General features: G+C 39.1%; 1 long non-coding RNA gene across 2 annotated transcripts in view; it reads right to left on the bottom strand.

Moving 5' to 3' along the window:
* The window catches only part of LOC115087307, an 89,965-nt gene that overhangs the window by 18,376 nt on the left and 51,372 nt on the right, over window positions 1–20,217 (bottom strand). Inside the window, exons 2-3 of one of the 2 annotated variants that reach the window (XR_003855496.1) lie at window positions 13,092–13,208; window positions 4,157–4,241 (exon numbers count right to left, since the gene is read on the bottom strand). This is a non-coding gene — a long non-coding RNA (uncharacterized LOC115087307). Of the gene's footprint in view, window positions 1–4,156; window positions 4,242–13,091; window positions 13,209–20,217 lie in introns of those variants that run through there. The other variant, XR_003855495.1, reaches the window with a different exon arrangement.

A 20,217-nucleotide genomic window follows, 5' to 3' on the forward strand; every position in this document is an offset into this window, starting at 1 on the left:
AATGTACCACACAATGCACCATGCGCTTACATACCGCGTGCTCTGACATAATGCCACGTGCGTTATTTGCCTATGCAATGTGGCAGGCTGCAAATTATCCTAACTACGCCCTTTTTTATCACAGGTGCCATTTCTGCTATATTTATAATGATTTGATGAATCCAGGTCTGAGGTATCAGAATGGTGCGACTAACAGAGGCAAGAAAGAAGTTGAAATATGTCATCATTAACAAACTGGAGTCAATTGTTATGTTGCTATTGTTGTTCTGCATTATATTTCCACAGATTTTAATTGAACATTTAAGAATACCTATATACCACAGTGATCATAGTAAAGAGAGAAAAAGCAGGCATGTTTCACCACTGGAACTAATCCTGGCCTAAGAAACTGCTTACTTGTTGATACTGAGTTAGGATATTACAATAAGCAACATATCCAAAAAAGCATGCCATTTAACAGGAGGAATTTAAAATTCACAACAAAAATTATTATTATAAAGTCAGTTCATAAAAGTGGAATATTGGGATACTATACATCGAAACTCTTATATGTTTTGTATGAATGGAATAGGCAATATTCATATGATGCATGGGAATAGGATCCATGAGGAATCTTTAAAATGAAAAAGGAATGACCTTCAGTTTTTTCTTGAGGCTGATGAAAACAAATTTGTTAAAGAGGAAGACAAATAGAAATTGATTGTGCAAAGTAAGATCTAATAACTCTGGGTAGAAAGAAAATGGTGCTACTGCAGTATGTATTTTCAGTTGTGCCCTTTCAAAGACAGGCATCTTTATTATGCTGCTTTTAATGTTAGAGCACATTGAAGTGATGATTTCGCATTGAATGTGGCATGCGTGTGCATGTTCACTTTCTTAAGTTATATTATAATGAATTGATGACATGCTATCACCCTTCTGATGCATATTCAATTGGAGAAAAAAACTGCAAGACAGTTACAAACAATTTATAACCCAGGTGGAGTTTCTTGAAATATCTTTAGCAATCTTCTTTGTTTGATCAGTAACAGAAGTCAATAATGGTTTAAAGCAGGACAGATGGGGTGTAAGTCAGCCTGGTTTTAGTGTAAGACTCTCATTATCAGATTCTCTGTACATCTTGGCTTTCTTACCTTTTCACAAATCAAGTCTATGGCACCCACCAATTCCAGATCCATCAATCAGATAAATATAGCAGTAACTTTTCTTAGTTAATCCTCATGGACCAGGTTTAAAGGAATGGTTAGATACAATATCCTTTCCATCTTGAGAAAGAGAGAGAGAGAGACTGACTCTTTATAAAGCTCTCATATAAGTAAACTATTTATACCACTGTAAAAGGGGCAACTAGTAACTCAGGGTGAGGTTTTGGTGGTGGCCTAGGTTTGGGGGGGGGGGGGGGGGACAGTTTTACATGCCCAGTCAGATGTACTAACAGTACAGTAGACCACAGTGAAGATTTGATGTGAGTTGGAGTGATGACAGGTACACAAAGATGAGATTTGTATATTGGACTCTCCACCTAGATGATTAGGTGCATCAAGCTAGGTCGAGAGTACAATGTACAAATCTTATCTTTGTGTACCTGTCATCACTCCAAATCAAATTTTCACTGTGGTCTACTGTGCTGTTCGTACATCTGACTGGGCATGTAAAACTGTCCCCCCAAAAAACTTAGGCCACCACCAAAACCTCACCCTGAGTTCAGAATAGCTCCTCTTACAGTGGTATAAAAATTTGACCAATATGTGTGAGAGGTGCTCTCTCTCTCCCTCTCTTGCTCTCTTTTTCTTTCTCTCTCTCCAAAACAGAATTTGCAAATCCTGTTCATAACACCAGGAAAAAAGGTGCAGTTATTTCCAGCATTATAGCATGCATTACACTATCACACACAATATTAAACACACCTCATTTTCATAAACTCCTCCTGTCTACATTTTTAGAATTTGCATACACATCTCACAATGCATTATTTATGGCATGTGTTATGTCTTTATCGCAGGCATTAGGGCCGTAACACCCGCGATAAGGCCCTAATGCGATTTGATGAATGACCCTGTTAGTTAGCTGGATAAGTTATCCAGCTAACTCTGGTTATTAACTAGATAGACCTGAAAATCCTGGGAGTGAGATACAAGAAATGTATCAATTATTAGGGATCAGCCGGTTACTTGTGACCTGAACTGACCACTGTTAGAGACTGAAGCCTGGGATTGATGGACCTTGGTCAGACCCAGAATGGCACTTATATTCTTATAACCAAACATTATTATTATTTGATAATTGTTTGGTAACCTATGTGAAATGAGTTGGTGATTTTATTACAGCTCCCAGTAAATATATACATCCATGTCACTAAAACTACCATCACACTTGATATTTTAATTTGCACTATAAATGTCAGTTTCAGGTAAGCAAGCAAGAACTGAATTGGCTATAAATGTACTTGTTATCTAATTATCAAACCCTTCTATGAAACAGATAATTTTGAAAATGTCCTTTGTTTTTGGAAGTTACTGCCTTTACCCATATTAAAAGCACACAAACTGTGGCACTATTTGTAAACACGCTAGCTACAACTTTGAGCCTTCTTTAGAAGACACTGTCCAACTCATCTAGTTACTAGGCAGTCTGTGCATTAGAGAGAGCAGAATTATTATGCATGTTTATTTGGCAGAAGAGTTCCTATGTTTCATGGCTAGTGTAAGGCTTTCATCAAAAATATACAAATCATCAAAAGTGAGTTAAAAACTATACATAACTTATTCAATAAATGCATTAATACATTAATGTAGAAAATGTGCATTTATTAGTGAATAGACTCCATTAAAAATAATGGGAACTGCAGTAAGCCGCATGTTTTCACATGTTAGCACTGTAGTGCACTGTAGTGAATAGAACCTTTTATTTCTGGGTGTTGGGAGATGAATACATTTGAAATTAACATAGAGAGTTCTAAGTTCTGCATTTAGTGGAAAAGAGTAGTAGTGTCCCTCCAGTGAAATGCTGTCATAGGAAACAGGATGTGTAGTGGACAACCACAATATATTTCTTTTAGTAATGATGTTTTAATCTTAATAAAGCATTTGTTGGATGGGGGTGCTCTGTCTTGGAGGACTTTTGCATTTCAAGGGCGTTGACGGCTAATAAATACCTAGACCAGGTAGCCTAATATCCCCTCAGAATTTTCAGTATGTAAAATGTTCCAGCAATGAGTGTAATATTGTTCCGTTTGTGAAACTGGGCTTCCTTAGACATGCATAGTACTGCCCTGTGCTTCAGTCATTCAGCAAAAGCAACTTAATATTAACTGGTATCAAAGCTTGAAAAGCTATAGTCAAACTTACTGGACCATTGTATATCACCTACATGGAGGCAAATTATAGTGCACTCTGGAAAAAGATGAAAGTCAATTTAATTGGGCAATTTTCTGTACAGCATACTTCCCCTGCGACATAGAAAGCACCATGCCAGCTGTTGCTGCATGCCAGTGATCTGCAATGTCTTACAGATATGCTGTGGCTTACTATAGCAACTGTCAACCAAGGCCATTAAAGTCCATGACACCACTGCAGGTCACAAGCATGTTATATAGGATGCCACTGTATGTATCAGTATTAGAGTCTGAATTTGGACACAAATCTTGTTTAAATTGTTATGTTGAATACTAAATAATAGGCTCAATATATTAAGCTTATCCCCAACTGACACAATAAAGGAAAAGCATTTTAGTACTTTGGCCTAATGTGGTTTATTTCCATCATTACTAACAAAGCACTTTAGAACTTTGAATAAAGCTTCTTTCATTGTCTCGCTTCTCTGCATGGCACAGACATCCTTACGCTTTCATACACAGGACCTTTCCATGTCTAGAAATAGCAGACAGAGTTATTTTTCTCTGATTATTATGGCCTTTATTTTTTTTTTTTGAGGGGTAGCTCATTCTCTCTAATCCAGCTGCTAAGATTCATGCTTTGTTTGTTCACTCAGACATTCATATTTCTTCAATGTGATTTTGGTTTTCATATAAATATCAATCTTCTTTTCCGGTAGAAAAGTGAAAGCACTACCATCTCCAGCTTCTCTGCCCGCCTCCCCTCTCCCTCTCCCCCCCCCCCCCCAAAAAAAAAAAAAAAAAACACGCTCATACATACATACATTATCCTCTGCATAGAACAAAGTAGTTCTATCAGCCCATGCTTTATTAAATATGGTGGCTTCCGGTGGAAAGACGGACTTGTCTGTATCAGGTTTCAGGGTATAAAGAGAGAAATTAATTTCTTTCAGAGATCCAAAGAATCATTTTTTTTTTCACAATTTGCTTCAGCGTTATACAATATTGTAGCTTTGGGTCTGGCCTCATTCCTGAATGTAAAAAACATTTTCTCCTCCTAGTGATCAGGGATGACTTATGTCAGTGATTTTACCTCTCTGATGTATTTCGTGTTGATTGTATAATTTTAGCAGCACAATAGAACTATGATATACAGTATGAAAAGCCATAATAATTATTAATACAGCGCAGGGTTTTCCCTGTATTTCTATAAATATTTGTTGGTCATAGAAACATCAACAGTTAGTATGAATAAGATTGCACCTATGTAATGGTTTATATGTTACATAAAAGAACTGGTTATGAATTACTGCCAGTGGTGTTTGTAGGCAGAGGACATGCCATATTTGAGACACACATGGGTTAACCCCAACTACCTTCATCCCTTGCAGTTTCTCTTCCTACTCTTGGGAAATATACTTGCATACTGTAAATCCAGCGTAACGTCATAAGTGTGTTCAAATTGTTAAACTGGTCAATGTGCAGATCTGAATGAAGATCTTATTAGGCAATCCAAGTTAATCTTAACTAATTCAAGATAGGATTTTTTTTAGAAACATGTAGATAGCAGAGCAGTTTGATATTAATCCACAGTACTGTACATACAACATTAAAATATTAAAATTCAGAAATAATAACTGAAAAATATGTAACTAATTCTGTATGTGTTCTCATTAAATTAATTAAAAGCTTGTTTCAGATAGACATGGGCAAAAATTATTGCAATCTTGGATCATAGTCTTCATCATAACATAAGAACATAAGGATTAACATAAGAACATAAGAAATTGCCATGCTGGGTCAGACCAAGGGTCCATCAAGCCCAGCAACCTATTTCCAACAGAGGCGAAACCAGGCCACAAGAACCTGGCAATTACCCAAACACTAAGAAGATCCCATGCTATTGATGCAATTAATAGTGTGGCTATTCCCTAAGTAAACTTGATTAATAGCAGTTAATGGATTTCTCCTCCAAGAACTTATCCAAACCTTTTTTGAACCCAGCTACACTAACTGCACTAACCACATCCTCTGGCAACAAATTCCAGAGCTTTATTGTGCGTTGAGTGAAAAAGAATTTTCTCCGATTAGTCTTAAATGTGCTACTTGCTAACTTCATGGAATGCCCCCTAGTCCTTCTATTATTCAAAAGTGTAAATAACCGATTCACATCTACTCGTTCAAGACCTCTCATGATCTGAAAGACCTCTATCATATCCCCCCTCAGCTGTCTCTTCTCCAAGCTGAACAACCCTAACCTCTTCAGCCTTTCCTCATAGGGGAGCTGCCATCCCCTTTATCATTTTGATTGCCCTTCTCTGTATCTTCTCCATCGCAACTATATCTTTTTTGAGATGCAGCGACCAGAATTATACACAGAATTCAAGGTGCAGTATCACCATGGAGCGATAAAGAGGCATTATGACATTTTCCGTTTTATTAATCATGCCCTTCCTAATAATTCCTAGCATTCTGTTTACTTTTTTGACTGCTGCAGCAGACTGAGCCAAGGATTTAAAAGTATTATCCACTAGCCTAGATCTTTTTCCTGAGTGGTAGCTCCTTATATGGAACCTAACATTGTGTAACTACAGCAAGGGTTATTTTTCCCTATATGCAACACCTTGCACTTGTCCACATTAAATTTCATCTGCCATTTGGATGCCCAATCTTCCAGTCTAGCGTGGCCCTCCTGTAATGAATCACAATCCGCTTGTGATTTAACTACTCTGAATTATTTTGTATCATCTGCAAATCTGATAACCTCACTCATCGTATTCCTTTCCAGATCATTTATATATATATTGAAAAGTAAGGGTCCCAATACAGATCCCTGAGGCATTCCACTGTTTACCCTTTTCACTGAGAAAATTGACCATTTAATCCTACTCTCTGTTTCCTGTCTTTTAACCAGTCTTTAATCCATGAAAGGACATCGCCTCCTATCCCATGACATTTTAGTTTTCTTAGAAGCCTCTCATGAGGGACTTTGTCAAACGCCTTCTGAAAATCCAAATACACTACATCTACCGGTTCACCTTTATCCACATTTATTTCATTTATTTCATTTCATTTATTAAAATTTATTAATCGCCTAACACTTAACAAGGCCTAGGCGATATACAAGGGTACATACATAATAAAAACAAAATAAAATACAAACAACAGATTTCAGCTTCACAGAAACCAAGCCACAAAATACCAGATATTAATGGTACATTTACTGTTTTAGACATAAGAGCATATTCCAAAAATGGAATATTCAATTAATAAATCATCATATATCTTTTAATGAGCAGATTAAGAACATTCATGCAGCCTCATTTATCATTGAACGCACGATGAAGCAGATATTCCTTAAATGCCGTTTTAAATTTTTTAACGTCTTCTAAAGATCTAAGATCAAAAGGAAGAAGGTTCCATTGAATGGGTGCCGCAATGGAGAAAGAAGTCTCCCTAGTACAGGATAAACGGGCATGGCGAATTGAGGGAATCTCTAGCAAATTAAATTGTGAAGATCTCAAACATCTAACTGGATTATAAATCCGTAACAGTACATTAAACCAAAAGGTAGAATCTGACGCACGAAGCTTGTACACTAACATGCCTATTTTGAACACTATACGTTCATTCACTGGTAACCAGTTAAATCTACATAGGGTTGGCGAGATCTTTTCAAAGCGCTTTGTGTGAGAAACCAGCCTGGTGGCTGAGTTTAGCAAAAGTTGTACTGATTGAATTAAACACTTCGGTAAACCAATATATAACCCATTACAGTAGTCAATGTGCGGAAAAATAATGGCACGAACAACCATCAAAAACTCTTTGTCATACAACAAATGACGAAGGCCTCTTAACAGCCGAAGTTTAAAGAAGCCTGTTTTAATCAGTGATTTTATTTGAGGTTTAAAAGATAAAGTAGAGTCAATCATGATGCCTAGACTCTTGATAGGTTTAGTAAGAGAAAATGAGAAATTGTCTATTGAGATAGTGTCCTGTAAAGGTTCGGAATGAGGTTGATGAATTAACAACATTGTGGTCTTACCAGTATTTAGCAACAACTTATTGTGCTTCAACCATCGCTTAATAGTATCCAAACACAAGGATAAAGAATTCACTCCTGCCATGAATTCTGAACTTTTATATAAAACTGAATGTTATCAGCATAGATCTTATATCCATCTGAGAAGGTAGCTAGCAATTTGGTAATGGGGGCAAGATATATATTAAACAACATTGCCAAAAGGGCTGAACCCTGTGGCACCCCAACCTTCACCTGCTGAGACAAAGAACAAGAGTTATTAAATCGAATGACTTGAGAACGCTCAGACAGGTAACTCTCAAACCAGGTAACTCCTTCAAAAAAATGAAGCAGATTTGTTAGGCAAGATTTCCCTTGGGTAAATCCATGTTGAGTGTGTTCCATGTTGACTGTGTTCCATTAAACCATGTCTTTCTATATGCTCTACGATTTTGATCTTACCATATTGGGTTAGACTAAAAGTCCATCAAGCCCAGTATCCTGTTTCCAACAATAGCCAATCCAGGTCAAAACTACCTGGCAAATTCCCAAACAGTAAATAGATTCAATACTGCTCTTGCAGTAGTAGCTATTCTCTAACCCCCAAATTTTAAAAGCCCAGTGAGCGTAAGATTGGGGGGTTATGCACGTAGCCGGGCCTTGCAGCACTGGGGTAGATTTTCAAACGTATGCGTGGGCATATATTTATTTTTATTTATTTAACATTTTTTATATACTGAGGTTCTGGTAACAATGTTATCAATCACTTCGGTTTACATATAAAACATTAGGATGACTAAACATATGAGTCTTACATTGAACAGGAGAGTGAACTTGGAAAAAATTGAATTAAAAATAAAGGATAATAATACAACAAGTAAGGCATAATAATACAACAATGTTATAGACAGGCAATTAGAATGATTCAATCGAGTATCTAGTATTTGTAACTTGTCTAGATGGATAAGCCATTGGCTATAGTATTATTGAACCCTGAACAACACCACAGCCATAGTAATATAGTATTGTTGAATATTGAATAACACCACAGCTACTGGCTATTGTAATATTGAAACCTGTGGTATGAAATGAAATTGACCCGGAAAAGGGGGAATTGTGAAGATCAGCTCTTCTTTACTGGGAATGACTACTAATGCCCTAAGATCACAATTTCTTAAATTTCCCCTGATCCTCTGCAGCTCAGAACCAATCCACACCTGCCACCTCACCAGTGCTTGATTCAAAGCTACAGGGGATCAACAGCTACATATATCCCTTGGTAATTGTCACTCCTTAACTCCCCCCTCCCGTTAACACCTAAACTGCCACAAAACTAGCAGTCAGACAGGCAACATGAGGCCAGACCAGGCACCTATATTATATGTGCCAGCCAGGGTCAGAGCCCCAACTGACCCACCCAGTCTTCTATTTTGCAAAGTCTTTCAGTAACTTTTCATAATCTGCTTGTGATAACAACTCAGAAAAATTTTGAGTCATCTGCAAATTTAATTACATCGGGCCTCATTTTCTAAAGTATCGCAGGCCTGAGATTTTGTTCTTTAGAATAATTTTCATGATTTTTCCTAGCACTGAAGTCAGACTCATCAGTCTATAATTTTCTAGATCACCCTTTGAGCCCTTTCTAAAGATCAGGGTTACATTGGCCACCCTCCAGTCTTCAGGTACAATGAACTATATTAATGATAGATTATAAATTACTAATGATAGATCTGAAATTTCATGTTTGAGTTCTTTCAGAACTCTGGGGTGTATACCATCTGGTCGTGGTGATTTGCTATTCTTTAGTTTGTCAGTCTGCCTTTTTACACTTTACAGCTGCATTGTGATTTGTTTCAGTTCTTTTGAACATCATCACTGAATATAGTTTCCAGCCTGGGCATCTCCCCAATATTCTCTTTAGTAAACACCAAAGCAAAAAATTTAATTTAGTCATTCCAAGATGGCCTTATTTTCCATGAGTGCCCCTTTAACCCCTCGATCATCTAACAGTCCAACCAACTTCATCACAGGTTTCCTGCTTCAGATATATTTAAAAGTTTTTTATTATGAGTTTTTGATTCTAGAAACTTTACCTCCCTATCATGTCCTGATATTACATTTATCCAGTCAATACTGGGGTAATTGTAATCTCCCATTATTAGTGTGCTGCCAAATGTGTTAGCTTCTCTAATCTCTGTTAGCATTCCATCATCTGTCTGCTCATTTTGGCCAATTCCACCACTATACTCTTCCCCATCACACATAGAATTTCCATCCATAAAGATTCTATTGTACAATTACAAGTTGATTTTAAAAGACCCACGTGCACAAATACCAGGCCGGGCCCTGAGCCAGCCTGGTATTTGTGCACGTGGCCTGAGCCGCGGCCTGAGCGCGCAAAGCGCATTTTAGAAAGGACTCAGTCACGTGTGTAATTCCAGATACATGCAGAAGTGCCAGGCCTGAAGTAAAGGGGCAGGAAGGGGGCGGGGTCTGAGCAGGGAGGGGCGGGGCAGGGGCAGGCTGGAACACTGCCATTAGACAGGATGCTGGGCTTGATGGACCCTTGGTCTGACCCAGTATGGCATTTTCTTATGTTCTTATGTCCCTAGGAAGCATGCACCGGAGTTTACTTCTGCTCCAGAGGAGCAGTAATTATAAAAATAAAAAAATTGTTGATAGTTAGGGTAGGTTAGGGGTCAAGGAGGAGAGGGGAAGAGGGAGGAAGGTTAGGGTTAGAGATGTTCCCTACTAGTCTGCTCCTTTATTAGAGCACATGCATGTTATAAAATAGCCGTGTCCATGTGTGTGTGGACCAGGAACCATGCACATATGGACGCACACGTGGGCCTTTTAAAATCTACCCCTTATACTGGTATTTCCCAGTAAGTAAAGCTTAGGGTTCATTTTTCAAAGACTCTCAGAGCAGCAAAGATAATTGGTAATCTTTAGGAGACTTTTCAACTAAACCAGCTAGGTTTTCACCTGAAAATTCCCCTAAATCTAGCTGGTCAAAATAAAACCAGCTAGATTTAGGACTGCTATTTGTGCAGGTGAGGTTGGTCAACTAAACTTAGCCAGGTAATGCTGAAAATCAGTGCTAACAGACTGTCATAAGCATGCTCCAGAGCTTACTCTTTTTTGCCAAGATAAGTTTAGCCATCTTGTGAATGTAGGTGGTTATATTTAGCTGGCCAATGGTAGTGGTGGGGGAAGAATTTTGAAATGCAGAGGTTTAACTAGCTAACCCTTGTAGTTAGCAGGTTAAACCTTTAGAAAATTGACCCCTAGTGAACTGTGATCTGGAATTACAGAAATAAAGAACAACTATAACTGGGTGAAACATGGATCGGGGTGGAAGGGAGAACCCCTGATTTTAGTGAATTCCACATTATAATTAATTAAATCCTTTCTATCTGGAAATTCCCATGCAGAAGGCAGAATTTTAGGCAGTGATCCGAAACTGCAATACTTTTGCCCATCTTGAGTTTGAGATTTACGACATGCCTATATTGTGGCTACTCTGAGCCAAAGTGTTCAGGAAAAATTTTAAAAGATTGCTTGTATTCATCCTATGTATAATGATATTATTAAAATTACCATTTGTAAAGTTTCATGTGACTTCTCAACAGGGGTCAAAACAGCTGGCCACTACTGACTGTAATTTCTAAGTCTTACAATTACAGAAAAGGATAAAGAGCCCAGTTGCCTGGAAACATTAAAGGTCATACTTTGTTAACAACCATCTTGCATAGCTAACATTATTAAGCATTATTAAGCACTAAAGTTTGTGAGTTGAAGCCACAATTCAGTATGTCCAGGCATAAATCTTTTGGTATGACATCGACTGTTGATATCTCTGTGGCATCAATTAACATTTGTATAATTTAGAAAACTATGATGATCTCATATATTTTTATATTGTAGTGATGCCTCTCAACATAGTTTAGTGAACAATTGACCATATGAATGAAATAAGAATAAACTGTGCAAAAGTAAAATATAATAAATGGAAATGCAGAAAATATTTGTCATAATAATTTATTACCAATCTTCTGCCAAAGACCATTCTTTTAAAATCATTAAAGTGTAGTTTATTGTTTTTGTTATGAATGTCATTGCTTTACTCAATATCTTTTGAAAATCAATATTTTGTATATTTAAGGACAATAAATAAAGTCAGTAATTTTTTTTCAGGTACAACAAATGAAAGAGTCAAAAATGTGAATAAATAGTATCATAGCAAATAGTGTATTGATGATGGATTATAAATTCAGAAACTCTCAAAACACCAGCACACTACACTTAGGATTACAGAGTGAAAGGCAACTACTGTTGTGGGGATTTTAGCTGAAACAAGGATTGGTGACTAGGTTTGTTATATAGCCAATGTCTATTCTTTAAAGAGCTTTCAGGGGAATCAGTAGCAACAAAAACATAGGTGTACATTTTAACAATTTTATGTAAATATACCAAGAAGAAACTTAATTAGCTTGTACACATAAATGCTTCAGTTGCCAAAATGTACTGAAAAAGTTGATGTGTGTGGTCTGCTAATATTGATCTATATTTTTAATTGATTGTAATGTTTAAAGGGGTATTCTGTTACCCTCAATCCTAAAGTTGAGATTTTAAAAATGCTTATTCCACTTGCTTTACTCAATGGTTCTTCACTTGATTAGCTTCTTGGGTGATGTGTACTCAACAAGTTACCTAGAATTGTTCATATTGACTATATTGGCTCAGGAAGCTGTATGCTTTGTGGACCAATTTAAAAAACATGTTGATGAAGGCTGATAGTGTACAAACCATATATTTTTTACATAGAAAGGCAGACATGATTGAACTATCTTTTGAGCTAGTCAACTCATAAAATATCATGTTGTATTTGTTTAGATCCTGACATCAAATGTATGTGCTGTTGTAAAACTATTATGCTATGTAATTTAAAATGGTAACTTTTTGTAACCATAAATGAAACATTATAGTAATATGTATAATTAGTCTCTTATATGCGGATGATGCAGCTACCATATACAGGAAATAAAATCTTTAAAGGAAAACTGCCATTTCACAACCATAGAGTTAATGAGTAGCATAAGAAATACCATAGTAATGAAACTACAGTTTGCCATAAAATTACAGTTATTACCATACCATTTTCAATACTTTGTATTCTCTGTTGTTTTCCAGTTTGACAGTGAGTTTTGTTCATTAGTGATGTCATCAATGGCATCTTTGATACTCACTCCCAAAAGTCTTTTTAATATTTGATAGGGCTAAAAATGTAAACATTTTTAACCTGCCTAGACTGGTTAAGAAACATGGAACATGTTTTAGCAATAAATACAGGAATTTATGAGCTCACTACCAAATATGATCACTGTAGGCTTGAAAAACAAAAAAGAAAAATTACAAAAGCTGAATACGTGACACAAATTTTACGAATGATCATGATTAAAAACTGCAGGAAATTATTATTTCCTGTTTCCAGTTGCTTAAATAAAATATTGCTATAAGCCCAGAAAACTGTTTTCAATTTTAAACACAAGTGTTATTTTTTCACCTTCCACTATAGGATCCTCATTCATTACACTGAGGAAGAAAATAATGTCCACTAGACAAAATGATCTCTACATACTGAGAGAATACTAGGTAATATGTTTTCGAGAATTAATGTGCCCAAATTAGAACTTTCATTTTTCACTTGAAGTCTATATTATATATTCTCCTCACCTTCTTACTTTAGCCTGTAAGAGGGAGAGGGCTTCAAAGAACCGGGAGTAAATTTTAACTTGTATTCTCGGACTTCAACAAACATCCAACAGGTTGGTCCATCAATTCATAACCCATCTGAAAAATGAAATAGCAAAATTATGATCATTGATTAAAATATTAAGGAGTAATTGAAGACTATCCAAATTAGATGACCAATCTTTAGTTGACATTGAAAGGTGAATTTTCAAAAGTTATGCATGTAAATCAGGATCCTCAAGTAAATTTGCATGTGTAAAAAAGGGCTGGGCCAGGGGCATTCCAAGGTGGGGCCATCATTTACAGGAGTAAGTTATTATTTTATAAACAATTTACACATGTAAATTTGGAAGCTTGCTCATGTATATTTCCTTCCGCTCAGTATCTGGAGTAAGTGTTCATACATGTCTTAAAAGTGAAATACTGACTGGGAGGGAAGTCTGGGTGAAATGGGAGGACGTCAGGATGAAGATCCAGGAGGGTCTCGATGACCTGCAGATGGACTGGCCAAACTGGTAGACTAATTAGTAAAACTGGTAATTTCATTTGCCACGTGCGTGTTATAAAATCCCCCAATTTACATGCATAAAAGCCGACTTATGGGGGTAAATGCATCTATGTAACACAAGTAAAATCTGTTCCTGTATCCCTTTAAAATTCAAAGTACAAATACTCAGGTATATCATTTGCTTTCACATATCCAGCTAAATTCTAACTTACTGGCATCTAATTTATACGTTAAATCTACTCATATAATCCCTTTAAAATTATATGTAATAATATGCGGGTATACCAGTTGTGCATACTTATCTGGCTAAATTCTGACTTGTCCGGCTAAGTAGCGGCTTTGCTATACTTACAGGTCGATCCAGTAAGGCCGCGGTAAAAACAGTGAGGTAGTGTCAGGCGCACCCTTCCTCCCTGCACGCACAGTTCTCTTCACTAACTCCCCGATACTCTCCTCTAATCGCATGCAAATGCATGCCGCGGCTGTGAAGCGTTAGGGAAGGGTTATGCCCGCGCAACCCATTTTACTGTATAGGCGCTGTAACAGCGCCTATACAGTAACCTGGGTGCGCTGGTACCTGTCATTTCAAATGACATTTGAAATGACAGGCACCAGGAAGTGTAAAAAAGTTTAAAAAGTGTAAAAAACAAAAAAACCTGTGTGTTATATAAAAAAATAAAACAATTTTAAATACCTGTCGGAGGGCCGTGGGTCCCGGTGGGCAGCGGGCAGCCATCAGCGGCATCCGGTAGTCCCTTCTCCCTTCCTCCCTCCCTCCCCTGCCTGGATGAGCGCCAAAATCGCACGGGCGGGTCGGCAGCCGGGGGGGGGGGGGGGGGCGGCAGCAGGATCCGGGAGCGGCGGGTAGGCGGCAGCGGGGTCCGGGGGGGCAGCGGCAGCGGGGTCCGGGGGTGGCAGCGAGATCCGGGGAGCCAGCAGCGGCAGCATGTTCGATCGGGCAGGCAGCTAGGTGGCAAAGTAAAGATGGCCGACTGCACGGGAAAATCGTGCAATTGGCCGCTGAAGACGTGACGTCACACCCCGTGACGCCAAACGTCGTGACGTCACGTCTTCAGCGGCCAATTGCACGATTTTCCCGTGCAGGCGGCCATCTTTACTTTGCCACCTAGCTGCCTACCCGATCGAACATGCTGCCGCTGCTGGCTCCCCGGATCTCGCTGCCACCCCCGGACCCCGCTGCCGCCTACCCGCCGCTCCCGGATCCTACTGCCGCCCCCCCCCCGCTGCCGACCCGCCCGTGCGATTTTGGCGCTCATCCAGGCAGGGGAGGGAGGGAGGAAGGGAGAAGGGACTACCGGATGCCGCTGATGGCTGCCCGCCGCCCACCGGGACCCACGGCCCTCCGACAGGTATTTAAAATTGTTTTATTTTTTTATATAACACACAGGTTTTTTGTTTTTTACACTTTTTAAACTTACCATAGCAGGCCCGAGCCTTGCTACTTTTTCGTTTGTTTTTTTTTGCCCTGGTCCCGTCCGGTCTCCTGCAGCCCCGTCCGGTCCGGACGGGGCTGCAGGAGACCGGACGGGACCAGGGCGGGTAAGCAATGTTTTTACCCTACACTACACTAACTCCTACTAGGGGGAGGCGGTAAACTAGCAGGTTAAGGCCGCGGCAGAACAGCGGGTTACGGAGGAGATAATATCAGCGCCCGTTACAGTATCGCAGGGGAATAGCTAATTCCTTCATTATACAGCTTTTTCGTTCATTTACATGCCGGGTGCGGAAAGGGTTATGCGTCTGTTTTCAGAAGCGATACGGACGCGTGAAACTGGAGACTGTATTGCCGAATTGCCTTGCGCGCCCGAATTGTGCGCTACGAGCACGTTACAGACGGGCAATCCTCGAGCGGACGATACTGGATCGACCTGACAGTCGGATAAGTTCCAAGTTATCCAGCTAAGTAGTGGCCTTCATCCGGACAAGTTCCAGTTTATTCGGCTAAGATGAAGCAATACCATTATTGAGCCAGATAAGTCTTAAAATACTATTTATCCAGCTAGCAGGGTCATTAATTATTTTGCAATGTGCTGGTATCACGGCAGTATTAATAAAATTTGGTGAAGGGGAGGGGTGTGGGCGGAGTTTAGGTGGAGTTATCTCCCGGTAGCATGCAGGCGATAATGTTTTTCACATTATCGCCGGCAGCACTGCAGGAAATAACTACACCTTTTCCCGTGGCGCTATGGAGGTGATAGTATGCGGTGCAGTCGCCCTGCAGCTGGCAAAACTGCACCGTCACGATGTGGCCAGTGCCCACTATCACCCCCACCCCTTTTTTCTTTTGCGACTCATCACTCTGCTATAAATATAACTAGAGCTCTATAAGTAGAGCTTTTTAGACATATCTGGCTAGTTAACTTACAGCTGGATTTTCTAAGGTCGCAGGGGGCGGGGGGGGGGGGGGGGGGCGAAGCAGGGGGCAAGCCTGCGAAAGCCGGCAGCCATCGCACCACTGCGGTACACTGCCTGCTAGCTTTCACACCGAATAACTACACCAATAAGGGGCCTTACCTTTTGCCACCAGCGATGTCTGCGCAGCGTCAGCCCCGGTGCCGCCCCGACTTCTCCTCTTCTAGGGCTGACTCCACCCTGACTCCGCCCCCATTTAGTGATCACATGCGATCGCTTTTGAAAATGACCCCCTTAGCCAGGTAAATTGGCACTTATCCGGATAAGTGCTGCTACTTAACCAAATAACTCAGAACTTATCCGGATAAATATAAAAATGTATTTATGTGTTTTTTACATGCACTTGCATGTTCCTGAGTATATTTATGCATATTTTAGAACCTGCATACATCATATATGTGCAGGTTATAAAATACTGTACAGTTTTGCATATGTCCATATATACATGTATATGGGCACTCGCATGCACATTTTAAAGTTATCCTCCCTGAGAGTAAGTTTATACCTCTGTATAGTCAGACTTTACCCTGAATTTTCAAAGTGCACCTATGTGCACGAGTTGGCTTTGAAAATTCCTGTGTAAGTGGGCTGGGGTGCGTACAAACTCATGCATACAGTTATGCCTGCTCTAATGAAGGTAAAATAGTGCTGGTGAGCTTATGTGCATAAAGGTGAATCGTGAAAGCCCAATGTGTGCATCAGTTAGGGGATGTGCGAATAAGTTGGCCCAGCACACGCCAAGCGGATTTTAAAAGCAGTCGGGATATGCAGGTACTTGTTTCTGCGCACATAAATGAAAAGGTAACAAAAAGGGGCAGAGCATAGTCTGAGTTGGACATGGACATGATCTGGGTGAGGCATGGGCATTCTGGAATTTTAATATGAAATTTGCACATAAATATGTGCTCTGGTGTGTACAGGGGTCCTCTGCCACGTAACTTTACTTCTGATATGGATGACATGTCAGTTATAAGATAAAAACTCTAGGCAGATAAGCAGGGTTTTAAAGGTTGGAGCTAACAGTGGGGAAGGGAGGCTGTTAAACTGGGGGGGGGGGGTTTGTTGGAAGTCCTATCCCTTAAGTGGGTGAACTGAGAATAAACTAAGAAAACTGGCAATGGCTTCGGCTCATGTGCCTTTTAAAATCCCCCCACTTACTCGGTAGAAGCAGCCTTTGCATGCACAGGCACACACCCACTTAAAATTGAGCACACATCTGTGCGTGGTCAAGCTATTTTGGAATATGCGCATATTTTATAAAATAGCCACACTCCTGGGCGCAGGCCAACGAACGCGCACACATGTGCACTGCTTTGAAAGTTACCATCATACTTTTTAAAACACAAAAGTATGCATGCAAGTCCCAACTCCACATCCAGGACACCTCTCCACAGTGCATATAAAATGTGGGCAAAATCAGCCTATGCTCCTACCTTTTTTGGCCCTAACTGATAGATGCTCAGTGAAGGTTGAAAGAGACAGTGCCATGAACTGTGAGGTGAGACCAAGGTGAGAGCCAGCTGAAAGGAAGTCACATTAGAAAGGAGCCTAATTTCCATCTTACAATTTCTACATGTTCAATTAGATTAATGTGGCAACATTAATACTTTCATCTTATAATAGTAAAAGTGCCCTGGGCAGTAGGCATTTACATAAAATTATTACCCTAACCCACTGATAGATACCCAAACTGAAGTCACTGTCACTTAAATAAACGAAAGTAATTTCAAATGGGGTTTCTGATATCACTAATCAACAAAATGCCTCCTTCAGTTGAATTTGAAAGTTAAATTCTATGGAAATCTACCTTTGTCTTGGAGCATAACCATTTTACTATAATATTATCTTGGATTATATACTCAGTTAAAGCTTGAGGAAATGGCAGTCATCGTTTAAAGTCATTGTACCTTTTGGGGGGAGAAGAATTGAGTTCATGATCACTGTGCATTTTATTAATAACTAAAATTTAAATACTTTTATTTTTACCAAGATCTAATGTTCTTTATTCCAGTGAATGCAACTGCTGATTAAAAACAAAATATTTATCTGAATGGTGTATCACTTCTTGACCTAATTATAGACTATGAAATCTTGTTGCAAGATATGTCATACAATTGTATAAAAAATAAATTACTTTTTTCCTGCATGCTGCCTGAGGTATGTTGTGATTTGAGCTAAGACTTATAATTGAAATTGCTTTATGCAAAAAAAAAAAAAAAAAGGTTATATGTTACATAATCCGGAAATGATCTGACAATGTTTCATCATAGTATATGTGTATTTGCCTCTGTGTTATGTCAAATTCAGATGAGTTGTCTGTCATGTGTGTATTGTGTGAGCAAGCTATTATCATTTTGAACTGTAACATAAACCTCATTGCCTGCAATAGTTAGCATTGTATAAATCAGTGTCTTGGGTTAACTGTTTTCCTAATCTTACCATATTTCCTAACACTAAAATATAGATGCTTGTACATTCTTCACTCATTTTGTCTCTTTTTATGTATCTCCAAAGAAGTTTAATAATGAAAGACTAAACTGAAACCTCAAATATATTTTTCCAACTGAGCTACATTTCTGGCAAGGACCACAGTGTGAGATTTTCTTTCATCATGCTTCCAAAAGCATTAGTGTTATAGTGATATTTTTTCTTCTTCACAAATCTAGCCAAGCATCACCGATATTGTGGAAGTCATGAATCCTTTCAACAGCTTTCATGTTAGTTGTCGTGTTACAGAACAGAGCAAAATTATTAAATTTTAAGAGATGATAACTTCCGTGTCTATCATTTCAATAATTGTTACCATTTAAAAAGCATAATATTATGCTAAGACACCATGAGAAACTATAATATATTTTACCTTTAACTGAAGGAATTTTGCTTACTGTAAATTATAAAAATAAAAAAAGAGGCTTCTGCTAGGTGCGATGAACTGTATGTGATGTACTGACAGGCACTTTTGCCCCTTTCTGGTCAGCGCGATAACATCTGGTTTATAAAATAACTAATTTTCAGCAGATTTCTTAAATACCACTTTCTGTTTCTCACAAGTATGCAGCAACGAAAATAAATAAACATTTCAGTTGCCCGTGGTATGCAATTTCTGTATACATTCTCCATCCTGTACACAAAAGTGTTAGTCTCGATCAATATCTATTTTTCCACAATTTGCAAGCACATTTTTCACACTTTACCAGGGATTGGTTTTTTTTTTCACAGTTTCTTCCTGTTAAAGAGAAATAAAAATTAACTCTATATTTATGAAAAAGCCAATTGAAAATGAAAAGAGAAAAGATTTTGTCATTCTCTAGACCTACAAGGCTTTTCAAAATGGCACCAAATGGCCAATTTGGTGCCATCAAGTGATAGAGGCAAAAGTAGCAATGCAGCTGACTAGCAGCATTTTAAAAATGGTGATGCCGACCTGGAGTCTTAAGGGATGCTCCATGCACTACTGGACCATCAGGACTATCTAGGTAAGAGCTAGGGGGTTGGGCTAGGTTAAGAACATAAGAACATGCCATACTGGGTCAGACCAAGGGTCCATCAAGCCCAGCATCCTGGGGATGGAGGATGAAGAGGTCTGGGGGGATTCACCAAAAGTGAGCAGGGTTCAGAAGGGAGGGGCCAAGGCCTGCAGTGGACTCACTGCACTGTTAGTAATTTATTTTTATATTTTGACTTCCTCAAGGGACAGCGGGGTCTTTCAAGACTCTGGGCTTTTTTCACTTTTATGGGGAGGGGATTCTTTAGGTTGATCAGGCCCTGGGCTGTGGGGTCTCCACTATATAATCCACAGTTGGGGGCACATTCAAAAACACCTTGACTAGAAAATTAGCTCAACTTATCAGCTCATAATTTGAGAAGTCACCCTAAATCGAATACATGTAATCTTATACAACAGCCAATGATAGCTCTTAATTAGCCAGTTTATAATAACTTGTGGCTTATGCAGGAACAAAACACAAACAATAAAATTACATCTGACATAATGGCACCGAAGTCACAAGAGGTGAATCCTCCCTTCAATCCTCCCCCCAGCTGCCCGGCCCTCCCCCTGACCCACCAAATCCATCAGAGGGAGCAGGGAGGAGACAGGGCCTGTCAAAAGCTGGCGGCAATGCTGTTGAACCCCCCTCTTCCAACCAAGTTCCAAATGGACAGCCT

Source organism: Rhinatrema bivittatum, chromosome 3, assembly GCF_901001135.1.
Source record: "Rhinatrema bivittatum chromosome 3, aRhiBiv1.1, whole genome shotgun sequence".
Lineage (NCBI taxonomy): Eukaryota > Metazoa > Chordata > Amphibia > Gymnophiona > Rhinatrematidae > Rhinatrema > Rhinatrema bivittatum.